Source organism: Scyliorhinus torazame, chromosome 23 (genome assembly GCF_047496885.1).
Source record: "Scyliorhinus torazame isolate Kashiwa2021f chromosome 23, sScyTor2.1, whole genome shotgun sequence".
Lineage (NCBI taxonomy): Eukaryota > Metazoa > Chordata > Chondrichthyes > Carcharhiniformes > Scyliorhinidae > Scyliorhinus > Scyliorhinus torazame.
In genome coordinates, this window is record NC_092729.1 from 61,715,612 (window position 1) to 61,732,757 (window position 17,146).

Sequence of the window (17,146 nt, forward strand, 5' to 3'; positions counted from 1 at the left end):
CCGACTTTAGTGTCATCTGCAAATGTACTCACCCATCCAGCTACGCCCCCCTCCAGGTCATTTATAAAAATGACAAACAGCAGTGGCCCCAAATCAGATCCTTATGGTACACCACTAGAAACTGGACTCCAGTCTGAACATTTCCCATCAACCACCACCCTTTGTCTTCTTCCAGTTAGCCAATTTCTGATCAAAACTGCTAAATCACCCTGAATCCCATGCCTCAGTATTTTCTGCAGTAGCCTACCGTGGGGAACCTTATCAAACGCTTTACTGAAATCCCTATACACCATATCAACTGCTTTATCCTCATCCACCTGTTTGGTCACCTTCTCAAAGAACTCAATAAGGTTTGTGAGGCACGACCTACCCGTCACAAAACCGTGTTGACTATCTCTAATCAAATTATTCCTTTCCAGATGATTATACATCCTAAGTCTTATAAACCTTTCCAAGACTTTGCCCACAAGGCTCTCTGGTCTATAGTTACCGGGGTTGTCTCGGCTACCCTTCTTGAACACGGGGAGGAGATTTGCTATCCTCCAGTCTTCTGGCACTATTCCTGTAGGCAAAGATGACCTAAAATCAAAACCAAAGGCTCAGCAATCATCTCCCTAGCTTCCCAGAGAATCCTAGGATAAATCCCATCCGGCCCAGGGTACTTATCTATTTTCACACTTTCCAGAACTGCTAACACCTCCTCCTTATGAACCTCAAGCCCTTTTAGTCTAGTAGCCTGAATCTCAGTATTCTCCTCGTCAACATTGTCTTTTTCCTGTGTGAATTCTGACGAAAAATATTCATTTAGCACCTCACCTATCTCCTCGGACTCCAAGCACAACTTCCCACTACTGCCCTTGACTAGCCCTACTCTTACTCTAGTCATTCATTTATTCCTGACATATGTATAGAAAGCTTTAGGGTTATCCTTGATCCTACCTGCCAAAGACTCATCATGTCCCATCCTGGCTATTCTTAGCTCTCTCCTTAGGTCCTTCATTGCTAACTTGTAACTCTCGAGCGCCCTAACTGAACCTTCATGTCTCATCTTTACATAAACCTCCTTCTTCCTCTTGACAAGTGTTTCGAATTCTTTAGTAAACCACGGTTCCCTTGCTCGACTACTTCCTCCCTGCCTGACAGGTACATACCTATCAAGGACACGCAGTAGCTGTTCCTTGAACAAGCGCCACATTTCCATTGTGCCCATCCCCTGCAGGTTTCCTCTCCATCCGATGTATCCTAAGTCTTGCCTCATCGCATCATAATTACCTTTCCCCTATATATAACTCTTGCCATGCGGTATATACCTATCCCTTTCCATGACTAAAGTAAACGTAATCGAATTGTGGTCATTATCACCCAAGTGCTCACCTACCTCCAAATCTAACACCTGTCCCGGTTCATTACCCAGTACCAAATCCAATATGGCCTCGCCTCTCGTTGGCCTATATGCATACTGTGTCAGGAAACCCTCCTGCACACATTGGACAAAAACGGGCCCATCTAAAGTACTCGAACTACGGCGTTTCCATTCAATATTTGGGAAGTTAAAATCCCCCACAACAACTACCCTGTTGCTTTCGCTCCTATCCACAATTATCTTTGCAATTCTTTCTTCTACATCTCTGGAACTTTTCGGAGGTCTATAGAAAACCCCTAACAGGGTTACCTCTCCTTTCCTGTTCCTAACCTCAGCCGATACTACCTCAGTAGACGAGCCCTCATCAAACGTCCTTTCTGCCACCGTAATACTGTACTTGACTAGCAATGCCGCCCCTCCCCCTCTTTTACCACCTTCCCTGAGCTTACTGAACTATCTAAACCCCGTCAACTGCAACAACCATTCCTGTCCCTGCTCTATCCATGTCTCCGAAATGGCCATAACATCGAAGTCCCAGGTACCAACAAATGCCCCAAGTTCACCACCTTATTCCGGATGCTCCTGGCATTGACAAAGACACATTTTAAACCACCTTCCTGCCTGCCGGTACACTCCTGCAACTTTGAAACCTTACTCATGACCTCACTACTCTCAACCTCCTGTATACTGGAGCTGCAATTCAGGTTTCCAAGCCCCTGCTGAACTAGTTTAAACCCTCCCGAAGAGCATTAGCAAATGTCCCCCCCCCCCCCCCCCCCCCCAGGATATTGGTACCCCTCTGGTCCAGGTGTAGACCATCCCGTTTGTAGAGGTCCCACCGACCCCAGAATGAGCCCCAATTAGCCAGAAATCTGAAACCCTCCCTCCTGCACCATCCCTGTAGACACGTGTTCAACTCCTCTCTGTCCCTATTCCTCGTCTTGCTATCACATGGCACGGTAACAACCCAGAGATAATATCTCTGTTTGTCCTAGATCTAAGTCTCCACCCTAGCTCCCTGAATTCCTGCCTTACATCCCTATCCCTTTTCCTACCTATGTCGTTGGTACCTATGTGGACCACGACTTGGGGCTGCTCCCCCTCCCCCTTAAGAATCCCGAAAACACGATCCGAGACATCACGTACTCTGGCACCTGGGAGGCAACACACCAACCGCGAGTCACTCTCGTTCCCACAGAATCTCCTATCTATCCCCCTCACTATGGGCTTCAATGACTAATGCTCTACTCCTCTCCCCCTTCCCTTCTGAGCAACAAGGACAGACTCTGTGCCAGAGACCTGGAGCCCATGGCCTACACATGGTAAGTCTCCCCCCCCCCAACAGTCTACAAAGCGGTATAGTTGTTACTAAGGGGAACGACCACAGGAGATCCCTGTACTGACTGCTTCCTCCCAGCCCCTCTCACCATCACCCATCTATCTTTATTCTTCGGAGTAACTACATCCCTGAAGCTTCTATCTATGACCACCTCTGCCTCCCGAATGATCCGAAGTTCATCCAGCTCCAGCTCCAGTTCCCCAATGCGGTTTCTGAGGAGCTGGAGATGGGTGCACTTCCCACAGATGAAATCAGCATGGACACTGCCAGCGTCCCTCACCTCAAACATTCTGCAGGAGGAACATTGCACCACCTTCCCTGCCATCCCCTCCAGATAAAAAAAAGAAAGAGCTTACCTGTTATTCACTCCCCTTCTCAGCAAGCACTCACTCAGCAACCTCTGCGCCCCGCACGATAACACCTGAGGGAAAATAAATTAAAAACTACTTACCAGTCACCAGCCAATCTGTTACCTGCAGGCAGTAATGTTACGGTTCAACTTCTTTTTACTTCTACCTGCCCGCGAGCCTTCCTCTTGATCTTTACAGCGGTTGTTTTTTTGTTTCGAGGAGGGGGAAGGGTGGGAAACACTGAAGAAGTGTTTCGGGTTTAAGTGCCACTTGACAACAGCTCCTATACAAACCACCTTCAAGTTAGGATGAGCACACGGAAGTATGCAAATTTCCCTCGCAACAGCCAATCAGCAGCTCTGCTCTACTACCCTCTGCTGGAGTTCAACATACCATTAGCCTTTTTTACCACCTGCATGCTTACCTTCAGCGAATGGTGCACAAGGACAGCCAGGTCCCGCTGCACACTCCCCTCTCCCAATTTACAACCATTCAGGTAGTTATCTGCCTTCCTGTTTTCGTTTCTAAAGTCAATAACATCACAAATCGAAATTATACGACATCTGCCATTGAATTGCCCAGTCGTCCAACCTATCCAGATCATGCTGTAGGATCCCTGTATCCTCGTCACAATTCACCCTCCCATATAACTTGGTATCAGCTGCAAACTTTGAGATGTTCCATTCTACTCCCTCATCCAAATAATTTATATATATTGTGAATAGTTGGCGTCCCAGCACCGACACCTGTGGGACCCCACTAGTTACTGCCTGCCAATTTGAAAAGGACCCATTAATCCCTTCTCTTTGTTTCCTCTCTGCCAACCAGTTTTCTATCCACCTCAATACACTCTGAGATGCAGGTTCTCAGGCCCTGAGGATTTATCCGCCTTTATTCCCATCAATTTTCCCAGCACCATTTCTCTACTCATTTCGATCGCCCTCAGTTCTTCCCTCTCACTAAACCTTTCATTCTCCAACATTTGTGGTGTCTTCAATCAACTACTTCACTCTCCACCTGGATAAAAATTTATACCAGGTTATGGTCGCTCATCCCCAAGGGGTCTCGGTCAGCCAGATTGGCAAATACAGCCTTCTCATTACAGAGTACACAGACAAAGATGGCCTGCTCTCTAGTGGGTTCCTCCATATATTGGTCAAGAAAACCATCCCGTCTACACTCCAGGAATTCCTCCTCTGCGGCATCGTGGCTTATTTGATCTGCCCGATCTATGTGAAGATTAAAATCACCCATGATCACAGAGTTTCCCCTGTTACATGCATCTCTAATTTCTTGTTTAATGCCAATCCCAACCGCACCACTGCAGTATGGAGGCCTATATGTGACACCCACTAATGTATTTTGTCCCTTGGTATTTCTGAACAGTACCCATACAGATTCCACATTGTCAGAGCTAATATCCTTTCGCACTACTGCTCATTTTCGTCTTTAATCAGCAGCGGCACGCCACCATCTTTTCTGTTATGCCTGTCCTTCCTAAATATTGAAAATCCTGGGAAATTCAGTTCCCATCCCTGTTCCCCCTGCAGCCATGTCTCTGCAATCCCAATGATGTCATATCCATTGATTTCTATCTGCGCGATTAGTTAATCCATTTCGTTGCAAATGTTCGGTGCATTAAGACACGGAGCCTTTCAGTTTGTCTTTTTCACAGAGTTTTACTTGCTCCCAATATTTTTCTCTATTGCCCTGTTTGAATTTTACTCTCGGTTTCTCCACCTATCACTTCTCTTCTTCACTTTTCTACCTTTTGCTTTTGTCTGCGCTCCCTCTTTCTCTGTCTGCTTGCATAGGTTCCCATCCCCCTGGCATATTAGTTTAATCCCTCTCCAATCGCACTGGCAAATAGCCCCCGAGGATATCAGTCCCAGTCCTGCCCAGGTGTAACCCGTCCTGTGTGTTGCTGGTCCCACCGCCCCCCCCGAAACGGTCCCAATGCCCCAGAAATCTGAAACCCTCCCCCTGAAACCATCTCTTCAGTCACGTATGCATCCTATATATCCTGACATTTCTACTCTGACTAGCACGTGGCACCTGTAGTAATCCTGAGATCACTACCTTTCAGGTCCGATTTCTTAACCCGTCCTAATTCCCTGTATTCTGCTTTTGGGGATTCATCCCTTTTTTAACCTATGTCGTTTAGGTGGGGACCTGGGTTACGGGGATATGGTGGAGGTCTGGGTTTAAGTAGGGTGCTCTCTCCAAGACTCGATGCGCCGAATGGCCTCCTTCTACACTGTAAATTCTATATTCTATGATCACTGATTGCAGACAATACCATGACTAATTTCCTTTTCACTTTGACAGATCCCAGACTGACCAATTCCTCCTCTCTGTGACTACACGGTACCATGGCTAATTCTGCTCCCCAGTTACCAGCCCCTACCCTGACTAATTAACCACTATGGTGGTTAATGCCCCCTCCCTGTGAACATCCCCTACCTTAGTTAATTCCTCCTGCCTGTGAACTTACCATCCCATGACTAATTCCAATCCCCTGTGATCAGCCCCTTCACTGACTAATTATCATTTCCCTGTGAGCAGCTCCTTCCCTGACTAATTGCCTCGCCAGTGAAGAACCCCTACCCTGACTAATTGCCCTGCCAGTGAACAGCCCCTACCCTGACTAATTCCCCTCCCTGTGAACAACCCCTACCCTGAATAATTCCCCTGCCAGTTAACAGCCCCTACCTGACTAATTCCCCTGCCAGTGAACAGCCCCTACCCTGACTAATTCCCCTGCCAGTGAACAGCCCCTACCTGACTAATTCCCCTGCCAGTGAACAGCCCCTACCCTGACTAATTCCCCTGCCAGTGAACAGCCCCTTCCCTGACTAATTCCCCTGCCAGTGAACAACCCCTACCCCGACTAATTCCCCTGCCAGTGAACAGCCCCTACCCCGACTAATTTCCCTGCCGGTGAACAGCCCCTACCCTGACTAATTCCCCTGCCAGTGAACAGCCCCTACCTTGACTAGTTCCCCTGCCGGTGAACAGCCCCTACCCTGACTAATTCCCCTGCCAGTGAACAGCCTCTACCCTGACTAATTCCCCTGCCAGTGAACAGCCCCTACCCCGACTAATTTCCATTCTTGTAAGCAGCAGCTACACTGACGAATTCCACCCCTGCTTTGAACCACTACCAGTCTAGCAGTTGTACATTTTTTAGGCGTTGACAACTTCTTAGGCAAATTCATACCTTTCTTATCAACCAGAACAACAGCTCTGAGAAACTTGATCACAAAATACACCTCTTTCGAATGGACAAGTGATCATCAGAGTGGCTTGATTTGAAATCGCAATTAACGACTGCACCTATAACAGCATCTTTCGATCCAAATCGGAAGATGAAAATTTATACTGATGCGAGTCAGGACAGAATAGGAGCTGTACTGTTGCAAAAAGACGACAGTTCGTCTTTAGTTCCTGTTGCATGTGCATCTACTGCGATTACACCAACAGAATGTCGAAATGCTCAAATTGAAAAAGTGTGTTTTGGACACTAACAGGCGTATTTTCCACCTCGCTGGTGATGTCCTCCCGTTTTGGAATGGGTTAGTGTTCCCTCATGATGCTCTTGTTGAGATCCTTGGGGTCCATACATATCCGTAGATCACCTGACGGCTTCTTCAAACAAAGGATCGAACTGACCCAGTCAGTCGGTTCAGTGACTCATGAAATCATTCCTTGTTGTTTGAGCCTTCCCAATTCTAGTTTTAGTCTTTCGTTTAGTGGAGCAGGAATTCTCCGAGGACGATGTACCAAAGATTTTGCATCAGTCCTCAACAGGACCTTACACTTGAACGGAAGTGTACCCACGCCTTTAAGGATATCTGCACTGAAAATCTGTGATTCTATGATTAAATGGTCTCTTTCGAGGAAGGAGTCATTTTCTAGCCTCGTATTAATGGAGAAAATGGTTGACATGGTCCTTGTTTAATGTCGTACATTGTTTCAATAATACCTGTTTTATTGTGTATACTGTTTTAACTCGCCGCTGTTTAATGTTAGACATTGTTTTAATAATCTGTTTGATAATGTATATTGTTTAAATGGTCCCTGTTTAATGTTGGACATTGTTTCAATAATCTTTGTTTTTTTGTGTGTATACTGTTCAAATGGTCTCTGTTTAATATAAGAAACAGATCGATTTCAGCGGGAGCTGTGGGCAAGTGATTTCTGGGAGGTAAGTGTAACCGTTAAAAACTCTTACCTTCACAGGAACAGGCCAGTCGATTTCAGCGGGAGCGGTGCGCAAGTGATTTCTGGGAGGTAAGTGTATCCTTTAAAAACACTTACCTTCACAGGAACAGGCCAGTCGATTTCAGCGGGAGGTAAGTGTATCCGTTAAAAACTCTTACCTTCACAGGAACAGGCCAGTCGATTTCAGCGGGAGCGGTGGGCAAGTGATTTCTGGGAGGTAAGTGTATCCGTTAAAAACTCTTACCTTCACAGGAACAGGCCAGTCGATTTCAGCTGGAGCGGTGGGCAAGTGATTTCTGGGAGGTAAGTGTATCCGTTAAAAACTCTTACCTTCACAGGAACAGGCCAGTCGATTTCAGCGGGAGCGGTGGGCAAGTGATTTCTGGGAGGTAAGTGTATCTGTTAAAAACTCTTACCTTCACAGGAACAGGCCAGTCGATTTCAGCGGGAGCGGTGCGCAAGTGATTTCTGGGAGGTAAGTGTATCCTTTAAAAAAAAACACTTTTTTTCTGTTTTATTTTTTTCGACCCGGGGATTTCTGGGAAGACCCCCCTTTCCCCCCCCCTCCCCCCCCCCCCCCCCCACCCCACCCCAACCAATAAATTCTGGTGGAGAGGAAACCCGAGACACTACACGTGTAGTGTCTCCCACCCGCCCTCCTCCTCTAACCTAATAGTAAGACCCATTGGTGTGAGGTAAGTGCCATATTATATTTTATTATATTATATTATTAGCATTGTGCAGGTCAAGGTTCGGAGGTGGAGGAGCAGTCTCTGTCAGGGAGAGAACCTGAGAACATCTAAGACACTCAGAAGGTAAGAAAGTAAGTAAGTGATTTTTACTCATTTTTACTTTTATAACTTTTTCAAATTGTGTGTGTCGGGGGCAATTGCAGTGACATCACAGAAAAGCTGTGACCTGAGTGGCTGGTTGGGAATCTACACTTAATTTAAAAAATTAAGCATTGGTAACTAATTAAACATAATTACTAAATTATAATTTAGAGGGGTATCTAAGCCAGAGATCGGAGAGTACTATATTTAGTTTTCGCATTTCTATTAGAAATCTAGTGCTAGGAAACAGATAGTTAGCAGTAACTTTGAAATTTAAAAAAATATATATATAAAAAAAAGAAATTTTTTTAAAATTTAAATTAATTGACGCAATGTCAGTTAGAGGGGTGCAGTGCTCTGACTGTGAGATGTAGCAGGTCCGGGAGGCTTCCAGCGTCCCGGATGGCTTCATCTGCAGAAAGTGCACCCAACTGGAGCTCCTCACAGACCGCATGGTTCGGTTGGAGCAGCAATTGGATGCACTTAGGAGCATGCAGGTGGCGGAAAGCGTCATAGATCGCAGTTATGTAAATGTGGTCACACCCAAGGTGCAGGCAGAGAAATGGGTGACCACCAGATAGGGCAGGCAGTCAGTGCAGGAATCCCCTGTGGTTGTCCCCCTCTCGAACAGGTATACCCCTTTGGATACTGTCGGGGGGGGGGGGGAATAGCCTATCAGGGGAAAACAGCAGCAGCCAGAGCAGTGGCACCACAGCTTGCTCTGATGTTCAGAAGGGAGGGTCAAAGCGCAGAAGAGCAATAGTAATAGGGGACTCTATAGTCAGGGGGCACAGATAGGCGCTTCTGTGGACGTGAAAGAGACTCTAGGATGGTATGTTGCCTCCCTGGTGCCAGGGTCCAGGATGTCTCCGAACGGGTAGGGGGCATCCTGAAGGGGGAGGGTAAACAGGCAGAGGTCGTTGTACATATTGGTACTAACGACATAGGCAGGAACGGGCATGAGGTCCTGCAGCAGGAGTTCAGGGAGCTAGGCAGAAAGTTAAAAGACAGGACCTCTAGGGTTGTAATCTCGGGATTACTCCCTGTGCCACGTGCCAGTGAGGCTAGAAATAGGAAGATAGAGCAGCTAAACACGTGGCTAAACAGCTGGTGTAGGAGGGAGTGTTTCCGTTATCTGGACCACTGGGAGCTCTTCCAGGGCAGGTGTGACCTATATAAGAAGGACGGGTTGCATCTAAACCAGAGAGGCATAAATATCCTGGCCGCGAGGTTTGCTAATGTCACACGGGAGGGTTTAAACTAGTATGGCAGGGGGGTGGGCACGGGTGCAATAGGTCAGAAGGTGAGAGCATTGAGGGAGAACTAGGGAATAGGGACAGTGGGGCTCTGAGGCAGAGCAGACAGGGAGAAGCTGCTGAACACAGCGGGTCTGGTGGCCTGAAGTGCATATGTTTTAATGCAAGAAGTATTACGGGTAAGGCAGATGAGGTAGAGCTTGGATTAGTACATGTTGAACTATGATGTTGTTGCCATTACAGAGACCTGGTTGAGGGTAGGGCAGGATTGGCAGCTAAACGTTCCAGGATTTAGATGTTTCAGGCGGGATAGAGGGGGATGTAAAAGGGGTGGCGGAGTTGCGCTACTGGCTAGGGAGAATGTCACAGCTGTACTGTGGGAGGACACCTCAGAGGGCAGTGAGGCTATATGGGTAGAGATCAGGAATAAGAAGGGTGCAGTCACAATGTTGGGGGTTTACTACAGGCCTCCCAACAGCCAGCGGGAGATAGAGGAGCAGATAGGTAGACAGATTTTGGAAAAGAGTAAGCACAACAGGGTTGTGGTGATGGGAGACTTCAACTTCCCCAATATTGACTGGGACTCACTTAGTGCCAGGTGCTTAGACGGGGCGGAGTTTGTAAGGAGCATCCAGGAGGGCTTCTTAAAACAATATGTAGACAGCCCAACTAGGGAAGGGGCGGTACTGGACCTGGTATTGGGGAATGAGCCCGGCCAGGTGGTAGATGTTTCAGTAGGGGAGCTTTTCGGTAACAGTGACCACAATTCAGTAAGTTTTAAAGTACTGGTGGACAAGGATAAGAGTGGTCCTAGGATGAATGTGCTAAATTGGGGGAAGGCTAATTATAACGATATTAGGCGGGAACTGAAGAACATAGATTGGGGGCGGATGTTGGAGGGCAAATCAACATCTGATATGTGGGAGGCTTTCAAGTGTCAGTTGAAAGGAATTCAGGACCGGCATGTTCCTGTGAGGAAGAAGGATAAATACGGCAATTTTCGGGAACCTTGGATAACGAGAGATATTGTAGGCCTCGTCAAAAAGAAAAAGGAGGCATTTGTCAGGGCTAAAAGGCTGGGAACAGACGAAGCCTGCGTGGAATATAAGGAAAGTAGGAAGGAACTTAAGCAAAGAGTCAGGAGGGCTCGAAGGGGGTCACGAAAAGTCATTGGCAAATAGGGTTAAGGAAAATCCCAAGGCTATTTACACGTACATAAAAAGCAAGAGGGTAGCCAGGGAAAGGGTTGGCCCACTGAAGGATAGGCAAGGGAATCTATGTGTGGAGCCAGAGGAAATGGGCGAGCTACTAAATGAATACTTTGCATCAGTATTCACCAAAGAGAAGAAATTGGTAGATGTTGAGTCTGGAGAAGGGTGTGTAGATAGCCTGGGTCACATTGAGATCCAAAAAGACGAGGTGTTGGGTGTCTTAAAAAATTTTAAGGTAGATAAGTCCCCAGGGCCTGATGGGATCTACCCCAGAATACTGAAGGAGGCTGGAGAGGAAATTGCTGAGGCCTTGACAGAAATCTTTGGATCCTCACTGTCTTCAGGAGGTGTCCCGGAGGACTGGAGAATAGCCAATGTTGTTCCTCTGTTTAAGAAGGGTAGCAAAGATAATCCAGGGAACTACAGGCCGGTGAGCCTTACTTCAGTGGTAGGGAAATTACTGGAGAGAATTCTTCGAGACAGGATCTACTCCCATTTGGACACAAATGGACGTATTAGTGAGAGGCAGCATGGTATTGTGAAGGGGAGGTCGTGTCTCACTAACTTAATAGGGTTTTTCGAGGAGGTCACTAAGATGATGGATGCAGGTAGGGCAGTGGATGTTGTCTATATGGACTTCAGTAAGGCCTTTGACAAGGTCTCTCATGGTAGACTAGTACAAAAGGTGAAGTCACACGGGATCATGGGGGAGCTGGCAAGGTGGATACAGAACTGGCTAGGTCATAGAAGGCAGAGAGTAGCAATGGAAGGATGCCTTTCTAATTGGAGGGTTGTGACCAGTGGTGTTCCACAGGGATCAGTGCTGGGAACTTTGCTCTTTGTAGTATATATAAATGATTTGGAGGAAAATGTAACTGGTCTGATTAGTAAGTTTGCAGATGACACAAAGGTTGGTGGAATTGCGGATAGCGATGAGGACTGTCAGAGGATACAGCAGGATTTAGATTGTTTGGAGACTTGGGCGGAGAGATGGCAGATGGAGTTTAATCCGGACAAATGTGAGGTAATGCATTTTGGAAGGTCTAATGCAGGTAGGGAATATACAGTGAATGGTAGAACCCTCAAGAGTATTGAAAGTCAAAGAGATCTAGGAGTACAGGTCCACAGGTCATTGAAAGGGGCAACACAGGTGGAGAAGGTAGTCAAGAAGGCTTACGACATGCTTGCCTTCATTGGCCGGGGCATTGAGTATAAGAATTGGCAAGTCATGTTGCAGCTGTATAGAACCTTAGTTAGGCCACACTTGGAGTATAGTGTTCAATTCTGGTCGCCACACTACCAGAAGGATGTGGAGGCTTTAGAGAGGGTGCAGAAGAGATTTACCAGAATGTTGCCTGGTGTGGAGGGCATTAGCTATGAGGAGCGGTTGAATAAACTCGGTTTGTTCTCACTGGAACGAAGGAGGTTGAGGGGAGACCTGATAGAGGTCTACGAAATTATGAGGGGCATAGACAGAGTGGATAGTCAGAGGCTTTTCCCCAGGGTAGAGGGGGCAATTACTAGGGGGCATAGGTTTAAGGTGAGAGGGGCAAGGTTTAGAGTAGATTTACGAGACAAGTTTTTTACGCAGAGGGTAGTGGGTGCCTGGAACTCGCTGCCGGAGGAGGTGGTGGAAGCAGGGACGATAGTGACATTTGAGGGGCATCTTGACAAATACATGAATAGGATGGGGATAGAGGGATACGGACCCAGGAAGTGTAGAAGATTGTAGTTTAGTCTGGCAGCAAGGTCAGCACGGAGGGACGAAGGGCCTGTTCCTGTGCTGTACATTTCTTTGTTCTTGAAACTGTTTAAATGGCCATTTTTGCGGGGAAAGCACTATTAAAATCGGCTCTTTAAAGTAATTCTTTAAAATAATCTTTTAAATAATCTGTGCTGACTGGAGGTCACTATTTAAATGTTCTCCCTTTAATGTAGTGCAGGGCACTATTTTAGCTCTCTCTGTTGAGTGGAGAACACTTTTTCAATCATCTCTTTTGAATGTCGGACTGTATTTAAATGGACGCAGTTTAATGTAGGAAACTGTTTCATTGATTTATTTAATGTGTGGCATTGTTTAAATGACCTACATTGCTGTAGTAGTTTGTGTTTAATATTGTACCTGGCTTAAATAGTCTCTGTTAAATTCAGGACACCGGTTAAATAAACTATTTCTAAAACGGCTATATTTTTAATGTTAGTTTTTTAATGTCCGCTTCATGTAGGACACTCATTCAAAGATCTTTTTAAAACTTCGTTCATGGGATGTGGGCACCGCCGTCTGTGCCATAATTTTCGGCCAATCCTCAATGTTGCAGCAGTTAATAGTCAACAACATTGCTGTGGGTCTGACGTCACATGTCGGCCGGAAGGTCATTTGTGAACCAGATGGGTTTTTACGACAATTGTTTCATGGTCACCATCAGATTTCAGTGAATTCAAATGTCACCATCTGCCATGGTGGGACTTGAACCTGCGTCCCCAGAGCAGTGCTTAGGGTCTCTGAGTCTTTCCTTAACTAGTCCAATGAAAATACCACTACGCCACCGCCTCCCCTCTACACCTATTCCTGATTCCTTTTGGCAGTAACCGAATCTCGTCCCCACCCTCTCTTTGCCTTCCGCACCCAGTGACAGTCATTCCCATCTCTCCGAATCATTTCTAAACACACTGAAAATCTTCCTTAGCTCCTCATTCCCTCCCCACCCATTGAAAGTTACCTTGACCCCTGTCACCACCACTTTTCTCTCCACTGAAACGTTTCCCTGCACCATCTGCACTCACTGGAAATTCCCCTCACTATTCTTCTCCCTCCGACCGTTCAAAATATCTTTGAGCAAGATCAATCCACCTGTGACGCAGAAAACTCCTTCCCCTCCAGAGCGAATATCGTTCCGTCCGCTAAAACCTTTCCCAGTCCTCTACCTTTGCGGTAACCTACAACCACGCATGGTGTTCGGAACCCCCTGCCCCCCCCCCCCTCCCCCATGGCGACTAGAGACCCTTCACGGTGTCCTGAAGCCCTCCATGGCGCCGAGAGACCCTTCACGGTGCCCTGAGCCCCTCCATGGCGCCGAGAGAACCTTCACGGTGTCCTGAGCCCCTCCATGGCGCCGAGAGACCCTTCACGGTGCCCTTAACCACTCCATGGCACCGAGAGACCCTTCACGGTTTCCTGAAGCCCCCCATGGCGCCTAGAGACACTTCACGGTGCCCTGCCACCCCCCATAGCGCCTGGAACCCTTCCCAGCGCCCAGCCCTCCTCCATGGCGCCAAGAGGCCCATAATGGTGCCCATCACCCATCCTTGGCGCCTGGAAACCCTTAACGGTGCTCTACACCCCTCCAAAGCGCCCAGAGACCCGTGCCGATGCCCTGAACACCTCCATGGCACCTAGAGACCCTTCATGGTGCCCTGACCCCCTCCATGGCGCCCAGAGACCCTTCATGGTGCCCTGACCCCCTCCATGGCGCCCAGAGACCCTTCACGGTGTCCTGACCCCCTCCATGGCGCCCAGAGACCCTTCACGGTGCCCTGACCCCCTCCATGGCGCCCAGAGACCCTTCACGGTGTCCTGACCCCGTCCATGATGCCGAGAAACCCGCAACGGTGTTCTGAAACACTTTACGGCGCCTAGAAACCGTTAACGGTTCCCAGAAAACTTTTGTGGTCACCTGAAAACATCCGGGGTGCCGTGAAAAATGAAAGCAAACCTCAGCACCCACTCAACAATTCCTCCACACTCTGATCTCCTGCACCATCCTCTGAATCACTTCACCATCCTCTTACCCACCCACTAAATCCCTCCCCTATTTTCTGAATCAATTGCCGAGCTCCAGAACCATTTCCATGGTTACCTTCTATCACTTCCAGACCCCCAGCTCGTTCTCCATAGCCCAGTACTTGAGACATCCTCACATGTAAGTGGTCAGAGAGCTGATATTGTGGCCCCCTATCTTATCTCAGACCATTTGCATCGACCTCCCCTCCCCTTTATCTGGAATGTACACATCTGTTCCCAGCCTCAATTCAAACCGGACACCTTCGCTACAGACAGCCTGATCCTGAGGGTTAACAAGACATGAAGCAGTGACCAATGCAATAAGGTTTATTTCTGAATACAGGCCATTATCCAGACAGCAGGAATACAAGGTCAGGTGTTAGAGGAGTGAAGTAATAAATTAGCCTGTTGTCCAGGAAAGAAGCTTCCATTCAGAGAGAACATGGAGATCCCGGGTTGATGGTCGCCCCTCACTGGATCATTCATCTTTACCTTCAATACCGTTTTGACCATTCATCGTTTCATAGAATTATTTTTTTTCCGGGACAGGTGAACGTCAGGTATCATCTTCTCAGTGATTGGCTCATCACTGAGTCTGGCCACGCCAATCGGCGGACGTCTTGAAAGAAAACCACCTAAAAGTAAAAGAAAACAGAATGAAGGAACTAATTACGGGTTGTTCAGTCTGATGGAGATCAATGAGAAAACAGAAAGCAGAATCTGTCAGCCTGACAGGGACACACTCGGCACAAAGCAGCAACATTAGGTTTGTTGTAGAGAATAATATTCCACAGTTTACAGCCTCCCACTCCCAGACTTGAATAAACTCACTCCGTCTCGCCACTTCCTGGTCTGTATAAACTCCCTCCCTCCACCTCCTGGTCTGTACAAACTCCCTCCCTCCACCTCCTGGTCTGTACAAACTCACTCCCTCCACCTCCGGGTCTGTACAAACTAACTCCCTCCACCTCCTGGTCTGCACAAACTCACTCCCTTCACTTTCTCGTCTGATACAAACTCCCTCCCTCCACCTCCTGGTCTGTACAAACTCACTCCCTCCACCTCCTGGTCTGTACAAACTCACTCCCTCCCTCCACCTCCTGGTCTGCACAAACTAACTTCCTCCACCTTCTGGTCTGTACAAACTCCCTTCCTCCACCTCCTGGTCTGTACAAACTCACTCCCTCCCTCCACCTCCTGGTGTTTACAAACTCAACCACTCCACCTCCTGGTCTGTATAAACCCACTCCCCCCTCCTCCTCCTGGTCTGTACAAGTACACTGCCTCCCTCCACCTCCTGGTGTTTACAAACTCACTCCCTCCACCTCCTGGTCTGCACAAACTCACTCCCTCCTCCTCCTGGTTCGTACAAACTCAGTCCCTCCACCTCCTGGTGTTTACAAACTCCCTCCCTCCAGCTCCTGGTCTGTACAAATTCACTCCGTCCCTCCACATCCTGGTCTGTACAAATTCACTCCGTCCCTCCACATCCTGGTCTGTACGAACTCCCGCCCTCTACCTCCTGTACCGAAGTACAGTGAAAATTAAATGGGGAGAAATGGCTGATGGAGATGCTGATCCTGTCCTCACACACAGTCCACACTTTCACAATCTGTAGCAGTGTCAGTGACCAGGAGCAGTAACTGAATTCTGCAATAAGGACAATGACAGAGTTTCCGGATCAATGATCCCACTATGACCCAGCAACGTGCCCCGCCCAGTAACCTGTGGTTTCATTATTGATCCGTGTGGATCAGCTCACAAAACCAACAAGCCCCGCGAAGCAGTCAGATAGTTACTAAAATATCAGAGATTTACCAATGTAGATTGTTTATCCTGAATTCTTCAGTTTGTTTTAGAATCTCACAATCCACATCTCTTAACCTATCAAACCATTGCATTCAAAGCAAATTCAATCGATTTAAAATTAATCTGCATGAACCCCAGCGGCTTTAGTGTTGGAGAACGTTAAGAGATTCTTACTTCCTTCCATAATATCTGGTTTCGCTCCAGTAGGATTGCTCTGAGTCAGCACGAGAAGTACAAGCACCAGGAACAGCGCTTTCTGCATCTTCGCTGGGGTCTGCCAGAGTTACGGTCAGAATGCTGGTGTAGATCTGCTCTGTATCTAATCGCGGAGTGTTGCTGCTTTTATAATCACACGAGCAGGCGTGTCTGCTTCCTGGTGATATCATTGGAAACTGTTTTCCTTAATGCTGCCTTATTTCCATGAATGTCGCCTTGAGCAAAGCCAGATCCACACAGCTGTTTAGTTTAAAAATCTAAAGGGGACAGCAGTGTACCTCGCTAGTGTTCCACATGATGTGTTCCTCTTGCTGACAGCCTCTCCCTCCGAAATGAAGCTGTGCTTAGAGTGCATATACAGACACAGTGCCTATAAAATGTTCATCAAAACCCCTGAATTTGGACGAACGTCCTTTGTTGTGAAGGTTAATAGCACATCTGTATCTCAGATCCTGTCTCGTTGTCTACGGCCATCTTCAGATGCCTATCCACATGTAGGTCCGGACACTGTATCCCAGCACTCTTCAGACCGGAGACATGATTTCCGTGTAGTCTCTCCCTATCACTCTTGTCAAAATGCATCACGTCACAACGAAGGAAAACAAGAGCAAAGCAAATTACAGCGCAAGAGCAGGCCCTTCGGCCCTTCAAGACTGCAGCCACTTTGCTGCCCGTCTGAAAGGCGCTTCTGTGGCCGCGAAAGGACTCCAGGTTGGTAGTTTGCCTCCCTGATGCCAAAGTCCTGGACGTCTCTGAGCGGCTGC

At 47.6% G+C, this 17,146-nt stretch overlaps 1 long non-coding RNA gene across 1 annotated transcript; it reads right to left on the minus strand.

Moving 5' to 3' along the window:
* Positions 1 to 14,668: 14,668 nt before the first annotated feature.
* LOC140399765 (uncharacterized) lies at positions 14,669 to 16,849 on the minus strand. The gene is made up of 2 exons (XR_011937859.1): positions 16,341 to 16,849; positions 14,669 to 14,992 (listed from the first exon to the last, which is right to left on the minus strand). It is a non-coding gene; the product is annotated as an uncharacterized lncRNA (long non-coding RNA).
* Positions 16,850 to 17,146: the final 297 nt, after the last annotated feature.